Genomic DNA, 22,167 nt, shown 5'->3' with positions numbered 1-22,167 from the left:
TCCTTAATCTACCAAGAAGTGTTCACTAACTTCAATGGGGTTTCCACTGTAGAACTTCCTAGTGGATTGTGTCCTTGCTCAATTCATTTCCCTGTCTGTAATAAATTTGGGTTCAATACATTGAGGCAAGACTTAACACAGTGAATTTCATGAATTTGCAGCCACAATTAGTTTTATGCTCTTCAGCCAAACAGGCTTCATTCACCCCATTGGACCATTCTCCAGAGATCATTTTAACACTCCCATCCCAATGTTTTTTTTAAAGAAATGTCTTTAAATTACTACAATCACGACTGTCTAAATCGCTTGATGGGATAATTCATGGTTCCAGTCACTGGGCTGTTCCCAAAACTAGTTCTACAGACTCATGGAAGTTAATGGACATGACTGACTTGGGTCTATTAAGTTCAGTGGATCTGCTGTGAATTGAACTTTGATGGATACAACCCATTGTGTTTGTTCTTCACCCAGCAACATATAGTATTGTTTGTATATTTAGGAATAAGTTGGTAAAATTTTAAAGTTGATAAAGTGATTATTGTCCAATCGCTGTTGCTTTGCATGGTTTGAGAACCAATAAGTCATCTATTCTATGGGCTGGTTTTATACCAAGTAGACACCATGCAGCCTGCTATGGCAGTCATATGCAGTTGTCATTTGTGTGGATGGGTGTCACATTGTGGGGAATGTACATGGCATTTAAGGACCTGAGATAGTTCAGTCAATACCGCATGGGACTTTTAATCTCGGGTTTGTGGGTTTGAACCCCTCACTGGGCAAAAGATTCCAGCATTGCAAGGGGTTGGACTAGATGACCCTCATGTTTTTTTTGCGACTCTATGATTCTATACTTAGCCATGATTTCCATGGCAGACTGAAAAGAGACCCCTGAACCAATTTTACCAATCCTTCATCAGACCTATTCACAGTAGCCAACTGAAAGTAGAGTCACTGTGCCTTTATTGGCCCACATATTTCCCTTTGCACTTCTTACCCTAGCTCCATCAGCTCTAATATTGAAACAAAATAAAATAAAAAATTCCTTCCAGTAGCACATTAGAGACCAACTTACCAGATGTAATATTGTAGATGATGACTCTGTAATTCTTCCTGCCTCAGGGGCGAAGGGCATGGAGAAAGTGATTTAAGTTGTTACAGTAGTAATTCTGCATTCTTCATGGATCACTGCCTTGTCCTGGCGAAGGGGCTTGAATAACTCAGAGAAGCTATGAGCTATGCCATGCAGGGCCACCCAAGACGGACAGGTCATAGTGGAGCGTTTTGACCCCTCAGGTCGGAAGGCGTCCAACATGCTACTGAGGAAGAGCGGAGGACAAGTACAAGTAGATTCAGAGCTGATGAAGCGGCTGGGCCAAAGCCGAAAGGTCACTCAGTTGCGGATATGCCTGGAAGCAAAAGGAAAATCCAATGATGTAAAGAAAAATATTGCATAGGAACCTGGAATGTAAGAACCATGAACCTTGGTAAGCTGGAGGTGGTCAAAAAGGAGATGGCAAGAATAAATATTGACATCCTGGGCATCAGTGAACTAAAATGGACGGGAATGGGCAAATTCAGTTCAGACGACCATCATATCTACTACTGTGGGCAAGAATCCCGTAAAAGAAATGGAGTGGCCCTCATAGTCAACAAAAGAGTGGCAAAAGCTGTACTGAGATGCAATCTCAAAAATGACAGAATGATCTCGATACGAATCCAAGGCAGACCTTTTAACATCACAGTAATCCAAGTTTATGCACCAACTACCAGTGCTGAAGAAAGTAAAATTGACCAATTCTGTGAAGACTTACAACACTTTCTAGAAATGACACCAAAGAAGGATGTTCTTCTCATTATAGGGGATTGGAATGCTAAAGTAGGGAGTCAAGAGAAAAGGAACAACTGGCAAGTTTGGCCTTGAAGTTCAAAATGAAGCAGGGCAAAGGCTAATAGAGTTCTGTCAAGAGAACAAGCTGGTCATCACAAACACTCTTTCCCAACAACACAAGAGACGACTCTACACATGGACATCACCAGATGGGCAGCATTGAAATCAGATTGATTATATTCTCTGCAGCCAAAGATGAAGAAGCTCTATACAGTCAGCAAAAACAAGACCTGGAGCTGACTGTGGCTCAGATCATCAGCTTCTTATAGCAAAATTCAAGCTTAAACTGAAGAAAGTAGGAAAAACCACTGGGCCGGTAAGATACAATCTAAATCAAATTCCTTATGAATACACAGTGGAAGTGAGGAACAGGTTTAAGGATTTAGATTTGGTGGACAGAGTGCCTGAAGAACTATGGATGGAGGCTCGTAACATTATACAGGAGGCAGCAACGAAAACCATCCCAAGGAAAAGGAAAAGGAAATGCAACAAAGCAAAGTGGCTGTCCAACGAGGCCTTACAAATAGCGGAGGAGAGAAGGCAAGCAAAATGCGAGGGAGATAGTACAAGAAATTGAATGCAGATTTCCGAAAAATAGCAAGGAGAGACAAGACGGCCTTCTTAAACGAGCAATGCAAAGAAATAGAGGAAAACAATAGAATGGGGAAAACCAGAGAGCTGTTCAAGAAAATTGGAGATATGAAAGGAACATTTCGTACAAAGATTACCATAATAAAGGACAAAAGTGGTAAAGACCTAACAGAAGCAGAAGACACCAAGAAGAGGTGGCAAGAATACACAGAGGAATTATACCAGAAAGATACGGATGTCTCGTACACCCCAGGTAGTGTGGTTGCTGACTTTGAGCCAGACATCTTGGAGAGTGAAGTCAAATGGGCCTTAGAAAGCACTGCTAATAACAAGGCCAGTGGAAGTGATGATATTCCAGCTGAACTATTTACAATTTTAAAAGATGATGCTGTTAAGGTGCTACACCCAATATGCCAGCAAGTTTGGAAAACTCAGCAATGGCCAGAGGATTGGAGAAAATCAGTCTACATCCCAATTCCAAAGAAGGGCAGTGCCAAAGAATGCTCCAACTACCGCACAATTGCGCTCATTTTACACACTAGCAAGGTTATGCTCAAAGTTCTACAAGGCAGGCTTAGGCCGTATGTGGACCGAGAACTCCCAGAAGTGCAAGCTGGATTTCGAAGGGGCAGAGGAACCAGAGACCAAATTGCAAACATGCGCTGGATTATGGAGAAAGCTAGAGAGTTCCAGAAAAACGTCTACTTCTGCTTCATTGACTATGCAAAAGCCTTTGACTGTGTCGACCACAGCAAACTATGGCAAGTTCTTAAAGAAATGGGAGTGTCTGATCACCTCATCTGTCTCCTGAGAAATCTCTATGTGGGACAAGAAGCTACAGTTAGAACTGGTTATGGAACAAGTGATTGGTTCAAAATTGGGAAAGGAGTACGACAAGGCTGTATATTGCCTCCCTGCTTATTTAACTTATATGCAGAATTCATCATGTGAAAGGCTGGACTGGATGAATCCCAAACTGGAATTAAGATTGCCGGAAGAAATATCAACAACCTCAGATATGCAGATGACACAACCTTGATGGCAGAAAGTGAGGCGGAATTAAAGAACCTTTTAATGAGGGTGAAAGAGGAGAGCGCAAAATATGGTCTGAAGCTCAACATCAAAAAAAACAAGATCATGGCCACTGGTCCCATCACCTCCTGGCAAGTGGAAGGGGAAGAAATGGAGGCAGTGAGAGATTTTAGTTTCTTGGGCTCCATGATCACTGCAGATGGTGACAGCAGTCAGGAAATTAAAAGACACCTGCTTCTTGGGAGAAAAGCAATGACAAACCTAGACAGCATCTTAAAAAGCAGAGACATCACCTTGCCTACAGAGGTCCGTATAGTTAAAGCTATGGTTTTCCCAGTAGTGACGTATGGAAGTGAGAGCTGGACCATCAAGAAGGCTGATCGCCGAAGAATTGATGCTTTTGGAGGAGACGCTTGAGAGTCCCATGGACTGCAAGAAGATCAAACCTATCCATTCTGAAGGAAATCAGCCCTGAATGCTCACTGGAAGGACAGATCCTGTAGCTGAGGCTCCAATACTTTGGCCACCTCATGAGAAGAGAAGACTCCCTGGAAAAGACCCTGATGTTGGGAAAGATTGAGGGCACAAGGAGAAGGGGACGACAGGGGACAAGATGGTTGGACAGTGTTCTCGAAGGTACGAACGTGAGTTTGACCAGGCTGTGGGAGGCACTGGAAGACAGGAGTGCCTGGCGTGCTCTGGTCCATGGGGTCATGAAGAGTCGGACACGACTAAATGACTAAACAACAATTCTGCATTAAGATTCTCCAACATACTTTAGGTTTTCCTGTTCTAAATATCTCTTGTTTATAAACAGTCTACAGGTGGGGTAACATGAATACAAGCTTTCCTCTTGTAAAGAGTGCTTATAGGAATTGCTCTAAAATGTCAGTTTGGGGGGGGGGAACAGGGTTCTTGCAGAAGAAGTCTGTTGAAAAGGGAGTAGAAATAAAGCAAGGGAAATGAAATCAGCCTCTGCTTCTTGATACTGGTCTCCTTGGTATTCTTTGCAAAACAAGTGTGAACTCAAGGGATCCTATTATAACAAGTGTATACATTTCTGAAGAAATTTGCATTGAAGAAGTACGAAAGCTCATACCTATGACAAACTTAGTTGGTCTCTAAGATGCTACTTGAAGGATTTTTTAAAAAAAATTGTTTTGACTACGTCAGACCAACACGGCTACCTACCTGTAACCTGTATAAATTTTGTGTCTGATGTAAAAGCACGTGTATTCCTATAAAGGTAAAGGGGACCCCTGACCATTAGGTCCAGTCGTGACCGACTCTGGGGTTGCGGCACTCATCCTGCTTTACTGGCCGAGGGAGCTGGCGTACAGCTTCCAGGTCATGTGACCAGCATGAGAAAGCCGCTTCTGGCTAACCAGAGCAGCACACGGAAACGCCGTTTACCTTCCCGCTTGGAGCGGTACCTATTTATCTACTTGCACTTTGACGTGCTTTCGAAACTACTAGGTTGGCAGGAGCAGGGACCGAGCAACGGGAGCTCACCCAATCGCAGGGATTCGAACCGCGGACCTTCTGATCAGCAAGCCCTAGGCTCTGTGGTTTAACCCACAGCGCCACCTGCGTCCCTGTGTATTCTTACACGCAACTATATATGTGTTGCACGATTCTGTGATTTGCATGGTGCAAATGCTGAGTGCAGAATTCATAAGCTTGACAACCTTAAAAAAATTTTTAAGCATTTGATGCTACAATGAAAGTTAAGGACACAAAAGTGGGCTAAAAACTGAGGCTGGAGGGCAGTGGTTTCCAGTGGTCCAGGCATATGCCTTCACTGTCTCCTGCAGCTCTATCCTGCTCCCCTTGACAGGCAGATAAGAAATGTGTGTGTGTCAGAACAATGCTCCTTTTTCTCCAGCGGGAACAGAGAAAAAGAGATAGCAAAAATATTCCAGAAGGTGATGAACCTGCCTCAATTCCCCAATACTGCATGGACATCATTATTACAATGTTATGCAGTCATATCAACACAGGCAAATCTGAGCTTTGGTTGAGCATCACAAACAGGATGGCACTTTCTAATATGTGGACCTGATGGAAATCATTGTTTTTCCCTAGTTTTTCAACAACTATGGATATTGATTTTAAAAAAAAATTAAAAACAAAAAACTCTTTAAAACTTTAAAAACAACAACAACTGGGCAGAATTCACCTATCAAATCCTGTCAAGAAGAGGCATGCACAATGGCTTCTGTTTGTACAATGGGGATTTCCCCTAAAACTGGCTCTGGGTGAGTCAGGAGAACACCAGAACAATCTTGCTTGAAGGAAATGTTTGTGATGGTGCAATGTTGAATTCTTTCCATTATATATAATGCAAAGAAGCTGCCATTTTAAAAACCACATTTAATGTGAGGCCATTTTTCTTTCTCTTTTTTACCATACTTGAAATGGATTTTGTATATGTAGACCTGCCAAAAGTTTTTAATGAGTTCATTTTAATCACTACCAAATTATCAATTTTTTAATTAATGGCCATGAGCTACATCTCTAAAATTTGTTGTTGTTTAGTCGTTTAGTCGTGTCCGACTCTTCGTGACCCCATGGACCATAGCACGCCAGGCACTCCTGTCTTGCACTGCCTCCCACAGTTTGGTCAAACTCATGTTCGTAGCTTCGAGAACACTGTCCAACCATCTTGTCCTCTGTCGTCCCCTTCTCCTAGTGCCCTCCATCTTTCCCAACATCAGGGTCTTTTCCAAGGATTCTTCTCTTCTCATGAGGTGGCCAAAGTATTGGAGCCTCAGCTTCACGATCTGTCCTTCCAGGGAGCACTCAGGGCTGATTTCCTTAAGAATGGATAGGTTTGATCTTCTTGCAGTCCATGGGACTCTCAAGAGTCTCCTCCAGCACCATAATTCAAAAGCATCAATTCTTCGGCGATCAGCCTTCTTTATGGTCCAACTCTCACTTCCATACATCACTACTGGGAAAACCATAGCTTTAACTATACGGACCTTTGTCGGCAAGGTGATGTCTCTGCTTTTTAATATGCTGTCTAGGTTTGTCATTGCTTTTCTCCCAAGAAGCAGGCGTCTTTTAATTTCGTGACTGCTGTCACCATCTGCAGTGATCAAGGAGCCCAAGAAAGTAAAATCTCTCACTGCCTCCATTTCTTCCCCTTCTATTTGCCAGGAGGTGATGGGACCAGTGGCCATGATCTTGGTTTTTTTGATGTTGAGCTTCAGACCATATTTTGCGCTCTCCTCTTTCACCCTCATTAAAAGATTCTTTAATTCCTCCTCGCTTTCTGCCATCAAGGTTGTGTCATCTGCATATCTGAGGTTGTTGATATTTCTTCCAGCAATCTTAATTCCGGCTTGGGATTCATCTAGTCCAGCCTTTCGCATGATGAATTCTGCATATAAGTTAAATAAGCAGGGAGACAATATACAACCTTGTCGTACTCCTTTCCCAATTTTGAACCACTCAGTTGTTCCATATCCAGTTCTAACTGTAGCTTCTTGTCCCACATAGAGATTTCTCAGGAGACAGATGAGGTGATCAGGCACTCCCATTTCTTTAAGAACTTGCCATAGTTTGCTGTGGTCGACACAGTCAAAGGCTTTTGCATAGTCAATGAAGCAGAAGTAGACGTTTTTCTGGAACTCTCTAGCTTTCTCCATAATCCAGCGCATGTTTGCTATTTGGTCTCTGGTTCCTCTGCCCTTTCGAAATCCAGCTTGCACTTCTGGGAGTTCTCGGTCCACATACTGCCTAAGCCTGCCTTGTAGAATTTTAAGCATAACCTTGCTAGCGTGTGAAATGAGGGCAATTGTGCGGTAGTTGGAGCATTCTTTGGCACTGCCCTTCTTTGGAATTGGGATGTAGACTGATCTTCTCCAATCCTCTGGCCATTGCTGAGTTTTCCAAACTTGCTGGCATATTGGGTGTAGCACCTTAACAGCATCATCTTTTAAAATTTTAAATAGTTCAGCTGGAATATCATCACTTCCACTGGCCTTGTTATTAGCAATGCTTTCTAAGGCCCATTTGACTTCACTCTCCAAGATGTCTGGCTCAAGGTCAGCAACCACACTACCTGGGGTGTACGAGACCTCCATATCTTTCTGGTATAATTCCTCTGTGTATTCTTGCCACCTCTTCTTGATGTCTTCTGCTTCTGTTAGGTCCTTACCACTTTTGTCCTTGATTATGGTAATCTTTGTACGAAATGTTCCTTTCATATCTCCAATTTTCTTGAACAGATCTCTGGTTTTCCCCATTCTATTGTTTTCCTCTATTTCTTTGCATTGCTCATTTAAGAAGACCCTCTTGTCTCTCCTTGCTGTTTTTTGGAAATCTGCATTCAGTTTCCTGTATCTTTCCCTATCTCCCTTGCATTTTGCTTGCCTCCTCTCCTCCGCTATTTGTAAGGCCTCGTTGGATAGCCATTTTGCTTTCTTGCATTTCCTTTTCCTTGGGATGGTTTTCGTTGCTGCCTCCTGTATAATGTTACGAGCCTCCATCCATAGTTATTCAGGCACTCTGTCCACCAAATCTAAATCCTTAAACCTGTTCCTCACTTCCACTGTGTATTCATAAGGGATTTGATTCAGATTGTATCTTACTGGCCCAGTGGTTTTTCCTACTTTCTTCAGTTTAAGCTGGAATTTTGCTATAAGAAGCTGATGATCTGAGTTACAGTCAGCTCCAGGTCTTGTTTTTGCTGACTGTATAGAGCTTCTCCATCTTTGGCTGCAGAGAATATAATCAATCTGATTTCGATGCTGTCCATTTGGTGATATCCATGTGTAGAGTCGTCTCTTGTGTTGTTGGAAGAGAGTGTTTGTGATGATCAGCTTGTTCTCTTGACAGAACTCTATTAGCCTTTGCCCTGCTTCATTTTGAACTCCAAGGCCAAACTTGCCAGTTGTTCCTTTTATCTCTTGATTCCCTACTTTAGCATTCCAGTCCCCTGTAATGAGAAGAACATCCTTCTTTGGTGTCATTTCTAGAAGGTGTTGTAGGTCTTCATAGAATTGGTCAATTTCACTTTCTTCAGCACCGGTAGTTGGTGCATAAACTTGGATTACTGTGATGTTAAAAGGTCTGCCTTGGATTCGTATCGAGATCATTCTGTCATTTTTGAGATTGCATCCCATTACAGCTTTCACCACTCTTTTGTTGACTATGAGGGCCACTCCATTTCTTTTACGGGATTCTTGCCCACAGTAGTAGATATGATAGTCACCCGAACTGAATTCACCCATTCCCTTCCATTTTAGTTCACTGATGCCCAGGATGTCGATATTTATTCTTGTCATCTCATTTTTGACCACATCCAGCTTACCTCCACTCATGGTTCTTACATTCCAGGTTCCTATGCAATATTTTTCTTTACAGCATCGGACTTTCCTTTCGCTTCCAGGCATATCCGCAACTGAGCGTCCTTTCGGCTTTGGCCCAGCCGCTTCATCAGCTCTGAATCTACTTGTACTTGTCCTCCGCTCTTCCTCAGTAGCATGTTGGACGCCTTCCGACCTGAGGGGCTCATCTTCCAGCGTCATAACTTTTATATGCCTGTTGTCTTTGTCCATGGAGTTTTCTTGGCAGGGATACTGGAGTGGCTTGCCAGTTCCTTCTCCAGGTGGATCACGTTTAGTCAAAACTCTCCACTATGACCTGTCCATCTTGGGTGGCCCTGCATGGCATAGCTCATAGCTTCTCTGAGTTATTCAAGCCCCTTCGCCACGACAAGGCATTGATCCATGAAGGGGCATCTCTAAAATAGCTCGACATAAAATGTACGACATTCCCCCCCCACTTCCAGTAGAGCAAACATTGGCCTATTAAACCACCTCTTGCATCTTATTCAGAAAGAGCAAAGTAAACTGTAGTGTATGCAGAATTCTAAATGAGAATTCCAACGGATTCTCGTAGCACAAAACAGCTAATGAAATCCTGGACTTTAATAAGACAGGCTGTAAAAAGACTGTTCTGCTGCTCAAACTGTGGAAAAACAGACTTTACAAATCTTCAATGAATAACAAGTTAAACAAGCCAATGTGCAAGACTGAGTCTTTTCTAATGCACCTGTGAAAGATACGCATTTTATTACATTACATTACATGTGTATCATCCCTATTTTCATTGGAGAAATGTTGGAGGGTATGGAATTATCTGACCCCCTAAGCTGTCTGAAGGCAATCCTGTATGGGGAAGTTTTTAAATTTTTTATTGTTTTTTAAAATGTTTTTATATATGTTGGAAGCTGCCCAGAGTGGCTGGGGCAACCCAGTAAGATCTGTGGAGAATAGTAAAATTATCATTATGGAATGGGACGTCCCTATTTCATCAGAGAAACGTTGGAGGGTGTTCTCTCTGACAATACACTGAGAATTCTCTTACCAGTCTTTTTAGTCCTATTTTTGTTTGGGATAAGAGGACCGCATCACCAGCATATAATGGTACAGAGATTGGTTTTGAGGCCAGTTTAGGGGCATGGAACTCTGGAGATGTTAGACACTGGACCATGTCGTTTATGTAGAGGTTAAACAGTGCCGGAGCTAAAATGCATCCTTGCTTGACTCCCTTTGTGGCTGGTACAGATCCTGTAAGTTGGCCATTTGTAGAGCATAGAGCAAATCACTTTCAGCACAGACCAACGGATCTCAAGCTTAGGTCTCCTTATAAGATATAAAAATCATTGAAGCACCATTCTATGGAAGAAATATTAACCTGATTAAAAGTAGACAGATTACAATGTATTCCTCTACTAATTTAAAAGGTAAAAGTATGATAGTTTGTCTTAATTAAAAATCCGCTTAAAAAGCATGGTTGTTTTTTGATTTCAACGGTTCCATATGACAACTGCAACATGTTGTAAAATTAACATGCTATGCCCTACGTAGTACTTCAGCATTCATGCCCATGAATTTGTTGGTGTCTCCTCTAAGATGTATCTTAACCATATGAATACTTACCTGAGAGTAAACTGCACTAAATAAAGTTTCTGAATAAGTATGTGTGGGATCATACTGTTACCTTCTAATGCTGGAATCCCCCCAGCTCACCCAGACAAACACCCTTCCCTGCACCTGTCAAAGTCCCCTGCACTTCTGATGATGATGATGGTGTTAGGGTTCTTGACATTTTGATGTTGTTTGGGAGGAGTTTGTGTGATTTGGAGGTGTTCCCTGCTTTTTTGCCTGTTTTATTTTTTTATTTTTTTTAGGGCTTGCCTGTTTTGAGGCAGATTCTGAGCATTATCCTTTTTTTGTCTATGACGTTATTATTTGAAAAATTCATCCTTCCTTCTTCCCAGAGAAGCCCAGGGGAACCCAAACAACAAAGCAGCAAAGCAATGCAATTTAAAAAAATAAACATTTCAAAACACTGGGTGGCATTCAACTAAGCTTTATGCAGAACAGGCCTATCTAAATTAATAAATCTAACTCATTCATTTCAGTGAGTCTGCTCTGAGTAATAGTTAGTTGAAGACCCCTCATTAATAATATCTGTAAACATCTGCCTATCCAAACAGCTAATAATTTAAAGGTTGCCCAGAACAGTATCTGTTGGGTGAAGAGGAATGCTTTTAAATTCTGTCTCAAGTTTATAATGAGCAAGGCAGATGTGCCTTAGGGAGATTATTCCACAAATTGGGAGCTACCATCAAGAAGGCCTTCTCATGGGTTGTTGTTGTTTAGTCGTGTCCGACTCTTCGTGACCCCATGGACCAGATCACGCCAGGCACTCCTGTCTTCCACTGCCTCCCGCAGTTTGGTCAAACTCATGTTCGTAGCTTCGAGAACACTGTCCAACTGTCATGGGTAAGCACCACCAACTCCCCTGCCAATGGCAGGGTAAAGGTATTCGGGGGTGCCCATGACAGTTTGTTAGATTTTGAAAATCTAACCCCAAAAAAGATTGGGGATTGTTTGAGAGAGGCTGGGGTGAGAGAATGCTGAAAATGGAAGAATAGCAGCACCAGAAACTTGCACTTACAAACATTTTAACCATTCCTAAAAGGCGAAACCAGGGACAATTTACCAGCAACAACTTGTAGAAATGTCAACCGTAAATAGGGACAGTTGGGATGAATGCTTACCTTCCAGATTTCTAGACATCTTTAAGGGCAATTAGTACCTTCTTTTACAAAACACAAATACTGTTCTTTTATTTATTTTTATCGAGCCATCTTTAACTCCCAACTGGAGAAGAAAGGTTTGCTCATTCCAAATTGTTATATGCATGCATTATACAAGATGGAATTGGTGAGAACAGAGCCAAACAAACCCACATCTTCCTGGGCACACATCACACTGTTGTGTGTTTTGTACAAATTAGCATATTATGAAGCCTGGTTGTTGCTTTCTTTTTTATTCTTCAGAGAACTAATATCTGACAAGCTTTTCTCAAGCTCTGAACTCTTCCACACTTTTGCTTCATTACGGCCAAGTGACCCATATTTTAAAAAGCATTTACAAAAAAATTAATAGCTCTTGCTTTTGTTCTCCCGGCTTTCCCAGTGAAAAGCTAAAATGTTTTTAAATTGTCACTTTTTGACTGCGGTAATGGCTGTAATATATTTAGTCTCTTTCTCCTTGTTGTGCTTAGAATGACTATGCTAATAAAGGGCACAGCTGTAGATTCTTTATGGCTTGCTTTTGGTGGGGGGTGATGGAAGACATGGGGGGGGGGGAGAAACCTCAAGCCCAGAATGGCTGTGTGTGTGTCAACAAATGCAGCTGGGAAAGAAAAAAAGAAGCCCCTTGGAGGCCTCTGCAACTTAAAGTCCAAGATAAATGATGTTCCCATTTAAAAAAAGAAAAGGAAAATGGAGGTTGGAATTCAATAAAAGGGAGGCTGAAAAAAAGGAGAGAATTGCCTAAAAATAAAGGCTTTCTCCCTGTCCAGACAGCTTACAAGAGAAATGAGCAAAACTGAGCACAAAAAGAGGGGAGAAGCTCGAAAAAACGGAAAACAAAGACTTATCTTGCAAAATATATTGCACTACCAAATTATCTGGAGTGCATTATCCCTTGTGGCTAGTGAGAATACAGTTAGATGGGGATGTAGTAGACAACTTTTATAACCTTATCTGTTGGCTAGGCGAGGAATAGACTTTATTTTTTGATATCAAGGTCAACAAAAGCAAGTATTTCTGTGAAATATGGTTTATTGCAACTGTAAAAGTGAGCTATGGAGTCAGTTCAGACATGTAATGAAGTGTTTCTGAAAATATGCAGCTCATACATGGTTTTGCTTGGTGCCAATAGGGACTAACCCAGATTATACATTTAAAGCACACCCAACACACATTTATTTCCCCCTAAGAATCCTGAGAACTGTAGCTTAAGAAGGCTGATAATTGTAGCTCTCTGGGGAGAAAACGGATGTTGATCTGCCCCATAGTGGGCATGAGGGAACTTAAATTTGAGTTTTAAAATGAATTATTTCAAATGCCTATTTTGGGGGAATACTTTCCACTATGAGTCACCTTTTGGGAATCACTATTTATATCTACCATGTTCTAGCACTTTGAATTGGGCCCAGAACCTAATCAGCAGCCAGTACAGTTGGGACAGAATTGGTGTTATAGGCTTGCCCCAGTGAGCAACCTGGCTGCTGAATTCTGCACCAATTTAAGTTTCCAAACTGTCTTCAGTCTTGCCAGGGGAAAAGGAGAGGTATAAAGTAGTAGTAGTAGTAGTAATAAGAATGCTAATAATACAGTAATAATAATAATTGTTGTTGTTATTATTATTAAGAGGCAGTCCCCTGTATAATGAGTTGTAATAATCTAATCTAGAGGTTACCAGAGCATAGATAACAGAAGTTAGGCTATCTCTGCCCAGTTAGGGGTGCAGCTGGACCACCAGTCGAAGCTGATGGAAGGCATTCCGTGCCACTGAGGCCACCTCAGCCTCATGAGATAGCAATGGATCCAGGAGCTACATACCTGTTCCTTCAGAGGGAGTGTAACCTTGTCAAGAGCAGGTCACCTCCCATCCATTCATTCTAGGGAACCACCCACTAACAGCTTCTCACTCTTACCTGGATTGAGCTTCCCCCGAGACTGCTATTTCTTTTGTGAAACGGTTTATTTCTCCATAAGCACGATGTCTCATACGTGCGAAATCCAGTCTTCAAAAATATTTGCATTTAAAATTTTCCAATTTGTTGCCATTGCTAATCCAGCTGCAGTTAATAAAAAGGAGGATGAGGTCGTTATTGGTTATGTTCTTAATCTGAAGAGTAAAATAATATGAATATGGTAGAGCTAATTCTGCTGTCTGCTAGTAGTGATTGTCCCATCATTTGATTGTATGTATATTGATAAATATTGATGCCAATACGTGTGGGTCTGTAATATATACATTTGTACTCCAAGCAAGCAATTTACATACTCCGTTTCATTTCAACTGGTTAAGCCAACAACTGCTCACTAGGCAAAGTGTATCTGATATCAGTGCCTTGTTCTTATTCATGCTTCCGCCTTCTTTGCAAAATCTCCTTGGTTTTGTTTTGTTTAAACCCCCAGGGAGACTGTTTTTTAAGAAGCTACTCAGGCTGACACTCCCCCATTTTCATTTTGAAAGGTCAGGCTGAGAGTTGGCAGTTGTATAGGAGCCTGTCCTCTGTAAAGAAAGTCTTAACTAGCCAGGCAGGGACTTAACCCAGCCATCTAAAAACTAACATTGTCACTAGGATATGGAGAAACCATGGTGAAGAACTAGCAACAGCCCGACCACGGCAGAGTGAGCAGTCGGCATCTGCTTGGCGGGCCTTTATCATGTCGTGTTGTTTGTACGATTCAAAACGCGCAAGACGATTGTTGAGATGATGTAGACAAATTGACTCAAATTAGTTTAGCATGGGCCAAGCAAAGTTTAAACGCGCTGAGTCCAGACACATAGCAACAAGTCCGCTGCACTTTTGGAAGGGAGCATATTGGAATTGCTAATTTAAGAGCAAGGGAGAAGATCATTGGGAACGCAATGAGGGCTGCTGCTTTTTTGCTTTTTAATATAATAATAATAATAACAATGGAGTCTTCGTTTAAAATATTATCCATCTTACAGCTTTATCTCTAGCAGTAAATTAATTTGTAGGAGTACTTATGTGCTTGAACAGTTTTATCTCGGGAGTTTTATTTGATGGCAAACAAATTCACAAAGAACTACCAGCCCCCAACCCCAAAAAAAGATTTAAAGGATTTTGAGGGGGTTTTTTTGTTCCTTGCTTTCAATCAAACTTTCCCAAATCCTGCAGCATAATACTTTAGTGCCCTATGCCATCCATGGACCACCAGGGGTGAGCATCTTATAGTATTTACAGTAATCTAATTACACCAGGTCTTCAATTCACAGCCTGCTTTGGTATACAGGCTTTCAACTTCCAGTCGGGGTTTCCATTTTTTAATCTTTTAAAATAACAGGGTAACAGACAGAAGGGGAGTGAATTGGAAAAAGAATGGACACAGTCCTGCAGAAGTTAGTTGTGACTAATCCAATTCCATTGCTTTCATGACTAATGTTTATTGAATTGTGCCTAATGTGTGAAATGCCATATTGCTGCTTTTCTATTTTTTAAAAATGATACTTTTAAAATTAATGTTGCTTGGCCCTTATATATATGGACATTTATTAACGTCTAAGAAGATACTCGACAGGTGAGAAAAAGTGAAGAATGTGTCCTCCTGAAATCAATGGGACTTAGATAAGCTTTGGCTGGATCTTTCCCAAACTGTCAAATGGAAAAATCCATGTTGGTACTTCTACCGGTAATTGTCTGTCTGCATGGCTACAGCAGGAGAACACAATGTTGAAATATTCTAACTGAATTAAAGAGTACAATTTTATTTTCTGTATTAACTTCTAGGAAAGCTTCAATATTCAAAATTGTTACTGATACCTACTTATTTTTTATTTCCTTTACATATAGGCTGAGAGAGATGAATGGAAGCCACGAATGAAAAATTGGCTCCCCCAATTTTCACCAATTCCTCTTCCTGCTGCAGCCCCCCATGCCACATTCCACACCTTTCCAGATGTTTCCCCAATTCAACTGAATAGTTTTTCAGGGTGCAATGAAGGCAGGAAAACCCTACCATGCAAGTGGAGTTTAATTTGCACATGTTTGGGTCCAGTCCTTAGAGCTTGACCCAAACAAAGCTGTATTTGTTGGAGTCCAAGCCTATTCACATTTACCCAGAAGTAAATTTAACAAGACTAATTCCCAAGGAAGATGACTGTAGCATTAGTACCACATAAAACCATTGAAGTAAAATATGGAGATACACCATTTAAGTCTCTTGAATAGGACTGTTATCTTCCTCTAGATTGCACGCAGTGTTCCAAACTACAAATTCCACATCCAACAGCATCAAAAACCTAATGGGGGCACCTGGCATGCAATAAACATGCCAGATTTATGGGTTTATATGTTTTTTGCACATGTGGTCCTATGCATCCAGAGCCATGTCTGCATGTAATTTCCAGTGAATGCTCACACAGATGTACTTTGGATATATATGTGTACATACAGTGGGGGACATACAAGGAAGATTTCCCCATCCCATCTACCTGAAATACTTAACTAGATATGCCAATGATTGAATTTGGGACCTTCTGTATTCAAAACATGTGTTTTATGTGTTTATTTTAGCAAGATTTATATATCGCTTTGTCTCCGAAAAAGTCATGTGGTTTACATAACAGTATTTTAAAGCAGAAATAAAAACAGACTTCTTCAAGGTAGCTTCATTCAAGCAGTGGCACAAATGTGTGCTTCTCTTTCCCTCTCTCTTCTGCTTACCTTAATCTCAGCAAATTCACTTTGAGGCACTGTAATTGGGCATGAAGTTTTGCGTATTGGAGGGAAGAACTATAGAGACATTGTCAGCTCCAGAAGAGAGCCCTGCCCCTTATGAAATGGTTTGCTGGCATTGTTACTGTCCCCTCTGCTGACAAGTGACCTTCTGCGCCAACTATGCTGGAAGAGGCCTGTGTGGACATAGGAGTCTTTCTGTTTAGGTATTGAGATTTCCCACCTGCCAAAGGGGTCCAGCGGAAGAAGGGCAAGGAGCCCAAAGGGAAAATAGACAAGATCCGGAACAAACATGAAGGTATTGTTCCAGCTCCATCTATACAAACTTTGATCAAAGATACCCTTACTTTTATTGTAGACTGTAAAAAAAAAGCCTGTCCTTCAAGAAGCTACAAAAACTACCTACTAATTGGATGTGCCATTACTGCCATCTAGCTGTACAAGGAAATGCTTCTTCCTTGAGAATAGTGTATTTATTTGGTTTCAGCTATTCTAACCTGTCTCTCCAAATGAGCCCAAGGAAGCTTACAATGAATGAAACTAGTGTCATCTGAGACCACAAATCAGCAAACTAATGCAGCACAGAATTAAAAACCAAAACAACAACAGCAGCAAAATCCAAAAACAAGAGAACTCCCAAAGATAGATCCCTTGTTCCTCATAAGCCCACAACAGGAGACTTTAGTATGCCCTTCTAAAACCAAAAAGGAAGTGCACTGATGCACCTCCCTTCAAAAAATTTTGAGATGCACCATTGCTAAGCTATTTTATATCAGGTCAAACTGTCCATTTAGCCCAGTTTGTCTACTCTGTCTGAGAGTCCGGATACAGCATCTGTTTAATTATTCTTTTCCCCTTACTAATCCCACCTGTCTTCCAAGGAACATAAGGTGGCATACATTGTTCTGTCTCTCCACACCCGTTTAAATCTCACAACTGCCCCTTGTTGAAGGTCAGGCTGAGAGATGTTCACTCGATGGTCAAATGAGGATTTGAGCCTAGGTCTCCTGAACTGACGCTCTAGCTGCTGTACCACATTGGCACCCAGTTGCAACTTAGACGCTTACTGACAAGGCATAAGGGAGGCAGCCATGCCATATTGCTCAGCCTCTGGAATATAACGATGTGGTTCCCTTGGGATCCATTTTTACATTCTTCTCGGTTATTTAAGGATAATCGCATCCACTGGAATTGTGCAAGAGGCGGAAGACGCTAAATCTGGTCAGCCTCCATTGAAAGCTATGCAGATAATTTTGTCTTGCTGTGTGCTAAAGGAATTCCACTGAGCCCAGGACCCATGAACAATGTGGGGCTCAATGAACTCTTCACCCACCTACAAACTATGAGGCCATATTTCTATCTTTTAATCACTATGTTATTAACCCAAAGCACCTATATGATTTAAATTCAAGTACATTGGTTTAAATATTTTGTGGATTGGGCTTATTGGATCTGTTTTGGTATTATTAATATTGTTAACTCATTTGACTTATTTTTAACTTGTTTTAAAAGCAGATAGGGACGCGGGTGGGGCTGTGGGTTAAACCACAGAGCATAGGGCTTGCTGATCAGAAGGTCAGCGGTTCAAATCCCCGTGACGGGGTGAGCTCCTGTTGTTCAGTCCCTGCTCCTGTCAACCTAGCAATTCGAAAGCATGTCAAAGTGCAAGTAGATAAATAGGTACCGCTCTGGTGGAAAGGTAAACGGTGTTTCTGTGCGCTGCTCTGCTTCGCCAGAAGCAGCTTAGTCATGCTGGCCACATGACCCGGAAGCTGTACGCCGGCTCCCTCGGCCAATAAAGCGAGATGAGCACCGCAACCTCAGAGTCGTCCACGACTGGACCTAATGGTCAGGAGTCCCTTTACCTTTAAAAAGCAGTTACTTAGCTGGACAGGACACACTGCTCCAAGGAAATGCTGTTGTAAGAGCTCCCTCTGCTGTCATTTTAAAAGCATTGCTTCTCAGCAAACATACCGGTATGAACAAAAGTGATGCTGGCAGATTCATGCTAATTTGAGCTGGAGACAGACTAATAACATGTTTTCAGGGAGTTGAAGGGTGGTGGTATGATAAAGGCATTATGGTTAATGCACTCACTTTTCATTCTTCAAACAGGTGTTGTATTACAGTGTTTTTAGTGTTCTGATAACTCAGGTTCTTGTCAATAGCAAGAAAACGCAGATGAGCCAAAAAGAACAAGAAAGCAAAACAGCCCAGGCCAAGGCACCAATTTACTTATTTCCCCCTGGCTGACCGTTGAAAAAAACAAGGCATGTGGACGGGTGCATAGGCACTGGCAATGCTCTCCTTGCTGGGATAGCAGGGCAAAATGAGACATACACTATCTTCTATGAGGCTAGCTATGAAGCTCGAAGGAGGGTCTCCAGAGTGGAGCAACTGTTCTGGTTGTCAGAACCAATGATTGCTAAAGTGCAGAGATGTTTTTGGGAATGTGATGCTTCAATCTGAAGGAATCTGAAAAGTGTCATGGGCTTTGAAGATGCTCGAACTCAGGACGATACGGAGAAAAGTGCTAAGAGGAAGTCACGCTTGGCAAACCCTCACCGTGATCAATTCCCACCCAGAAACCTATGTCCCCACTGTGGAAGGACATGTGGATCCAAAATTGGCCTCCACAGTCACTTACGGACTCACTGTTAAACCGTGTTTATGGAAGACAATCTTACTTGGCTACGAGTGATCACCAATGAAAAAGAAGAAGTCTGTCTGAAATATCTTGCATCTGGTAAGTAAACAGCATTGCCTTTCGAATGGGACTACAGTGGTACCTCGCATGACAAAATTAATTTGTTCCACAAGTTGCGATAATTTCGTCTTGTGAAGCACGATTTCCCATAGGAATGCATTGAAATTTAATTCATGCGTTCCTATGGGGGGGGGAAGCGCAAAAAAAAAGGGTGCCGAGTCACCCGCCACGGCCGGAAGTCTTCAAGGCTCTGGGGAGGGGGAAGCAGGAGGAGGGCCAGGGCCGCCTGGCTCTCCTCCTGCCGCAGCCTCTGCTCCTTCAGGCGCCGCCGCTGTTCCCGCCAAGGGCCGTTGGCGGGCGGTTGAAGCCCTAGCTGAGGACGTCAGGGCCAGAGGCAAGATGGTGGTGTAGAAGCAGGAACAGGTGCAGGGCTGAGGGTCCAGCAGCAGGCAGTCACAGGGTCAAGGAGGAAGGCAGAGGTGAAGGTCTGGGAGTCAAGGAGCAAGGCGTCGGCAAGGCAAGGGTGCAAGGGTCGAGGATCAAGGTGTTGGCAAGGCAAGGGTCCAAGGAGCGAGGAGCAAAAGTCCAGAGGCAACCAGGCAGGGATAGCGTTGCTGTGGCAAAGAGCTGAAGGGAAATGCTGAGCTTTTATCCCTCCCAGCTCCTGCCACCAGGTGCAGTGAGGTATCAAGTGGCCTCACCTGAGTGACCACTCCTTGCCTCTCCAGCACAAGCTGAGGCCTCACCTGAGTGACCACTCCTTGCTTCTCCAGCACAAGCTGAGGCAGGCCCCAGTCCTGCAAAGCACTACAGGCCCCAGAGCCTGACTCCTGCCCATACTCCTGACACCGCTGCTGCTCCTGCCGGATCCCGCCAGCCGCCATGGCTGCCGAGGGGGGAAAGACCGGAGGCGTGGAGGCCGCTGAGGAGGGCAAGGCCGGAGCCGCGGAGGCTGCCATGAGCGCCACGCCGCCGCAGGAGACAGAAGTGGCGGCTGTGGACGTCACCGGCAGAGTCCTAAAGGTAAGCGGCAACGGCTTCCCTTCCTGTCACAAGGATGCTTCGTCTTGCGAAGCACGGCCATAGACGGCTTCGTTTTGCAAGTCATAAAAAAAATCGCAAAGTGCTTTCGTTTTGCGGTTTTTCCATTGCGCGAGGCGTTCGTCTTGTGGGGTACCACTGTATTTGAGGTTGAGATCATCTTGCCCTTCCAAAATAAAATCCATTGCATACTTATAATTTTTGCAGTACAGAGAGGGGACTGTGGTTCCAGCCTGTCATTTCAAGGGTCCAAAAATAGAATCACTGTATCCTTTAATTTTACTAGAATAGATGCGTTGATTCTGCTAGCATCTAAACTTGCTGCAATGAGAGCAGCAACATGCCAAGAACCCATCAAAAATTTGGCACTGAAAAATCTGTTAGCCAAGATTTGGCTTTTAGTTAACTGATGATGAATCAATTAAATGCAAATGCACATATGAATAAAACTCTATGATGATGTGTCCAGAATCCTCTTTCCCACAGTGGCCAACCAGACACCTCCATGAAGTCCACAAGCAGGTCATGAATGAAGGCAAGACCGCCATTGTTTGCCTTCCCCCCACCGTATGCTTCACCAGCTTTTGCCTAAGAGAGATTTACTGCCTTTCACTCAGAGTAATGTATGCTGTTTTGCTGCATTTTTTTACTTGTACTGTTTTTTCCTGCTCAGATTTTTTTTTTAAAGTAATCTGCCAATCTTTAGGGCTGTTTTTGTTTTGTTCCTTACTTTGGGCTGTGTCCAACACTGTAAACCACTTTATATACACTGCTTGGAAACACTCATGATGAAGCAGTATATAAATGCCTTAAATAATATAAACAAACACTAAAGGAGCAAAGTTCCGTTTGTGTAATGGGACTTTCCCTTCCTCCCCATCCCCAAGCAGTCCTAAAAGCAGCACTAGATGTTCCTCCAGCCCTCTGAGGCAGATTTTGAGGGTGCACAGAAGGCTGTAGGGGGCAGGGAAAATTCAAGCAGAAGTGCAGAATACAATCATTTTTTCTGTTGCATCAAGTTTTTTTAGGCAAAAGTGATTGGTCAGTTCGTTGAGTATTTCTATTGTTTTACTTGATCTAGGGGGGCAGCTGCCCCCCTGCTATGCCCATGCCATCGGCTAACCTCACCTGGTATGGCCGGCCAGTAAAAGCTGTTCCCAAGTTGTGGCTGCTGTTACATGCTGACAACTTCTAGGAACCCCAGGTGGACAAACTACCCCAGAAGGAGCATGACATGTCCCACACCAGAGATACTAACCTACTCTGACTAGCACACTAGGATCACAGGCAGAGAACAGGCTTTCCCACCACCTGCCCTCTGATCCTTTTAAGAGGAGATGCCAGGGATTGAACTTGGGACCTTCTGTATGCAAAGTATGCCACAGAGCTATGGTTCCCTGCAACCATGTAACTGGACAACCTTCAAACATAGCTTTCCCCTGTTACCTAGCTCATATATGTTATTCTGATATCCGAGGGCACAACACCAATTGACATGTCTCTGGCTTTCTAGAGAGGCTTGGGAATGAAAATTATAGTTTAAAGATTATGGGGTTTTTTCCCCCTCCAGCACCAGCAACATTTTACTTTTGTGGTATCTGAATATGGCAAAGTGTACATGATGCAAAATATACAATTTCCATTTCATCAGTCCCTGAAATGAGTAATTGCTTGTGCATCCTGGGAGAAAGAAATCAGCGGCTGCTGAGCACAAACAAGGCACCACAATAATTAGCCATTTGAAGCCTGGGACAGGCTGCCAACTCCGCTTCCGTTACTGGGACCTTGTGCACATATTGTTGTGGATTTTGGCATGGCTGCTGAAATTCCTGCACTCATGACTCAAATAGGTTGCACCTGCATAGAAGCCCTTGGGTCAAGCCAACCCTTCGGGATCTGATCTCTGACTATGCTTAGGGCATAGTCTAATTTCCAAACCCAACTGACAACTGCTGGCAAGAACCCCAGGCATGTGAGCGGGTAGCAGCAATGCCACCTCTTTCTCTTGTTTTGATTTCAGTGACAGATGTTGCTTTCCCTGTGGTAGCCCCTTCTGGCAGAAAAGGCTTTGCCTCTCTTGCATTTCTACCTGAAAGGCACAGGG

Source organism: Zootoca vivipara, chromosome 9 (assembly GCF_965207765.1).
Source record: "Zootoca vivipara chromosome 9, rZooViv2.hap1.1, whole genome shotgun sequence".
In the NCBI taxonomy this organism is placed as follows: domain Eukaryota; kingdom Metazoa; phylum Chordata; class Lepidosauria; order Squamata; family Lacertidae; genus Zootoca; species Zootoca vivipara.
This window is presented reverse-complemented; position numbering follows the sequence as displayed.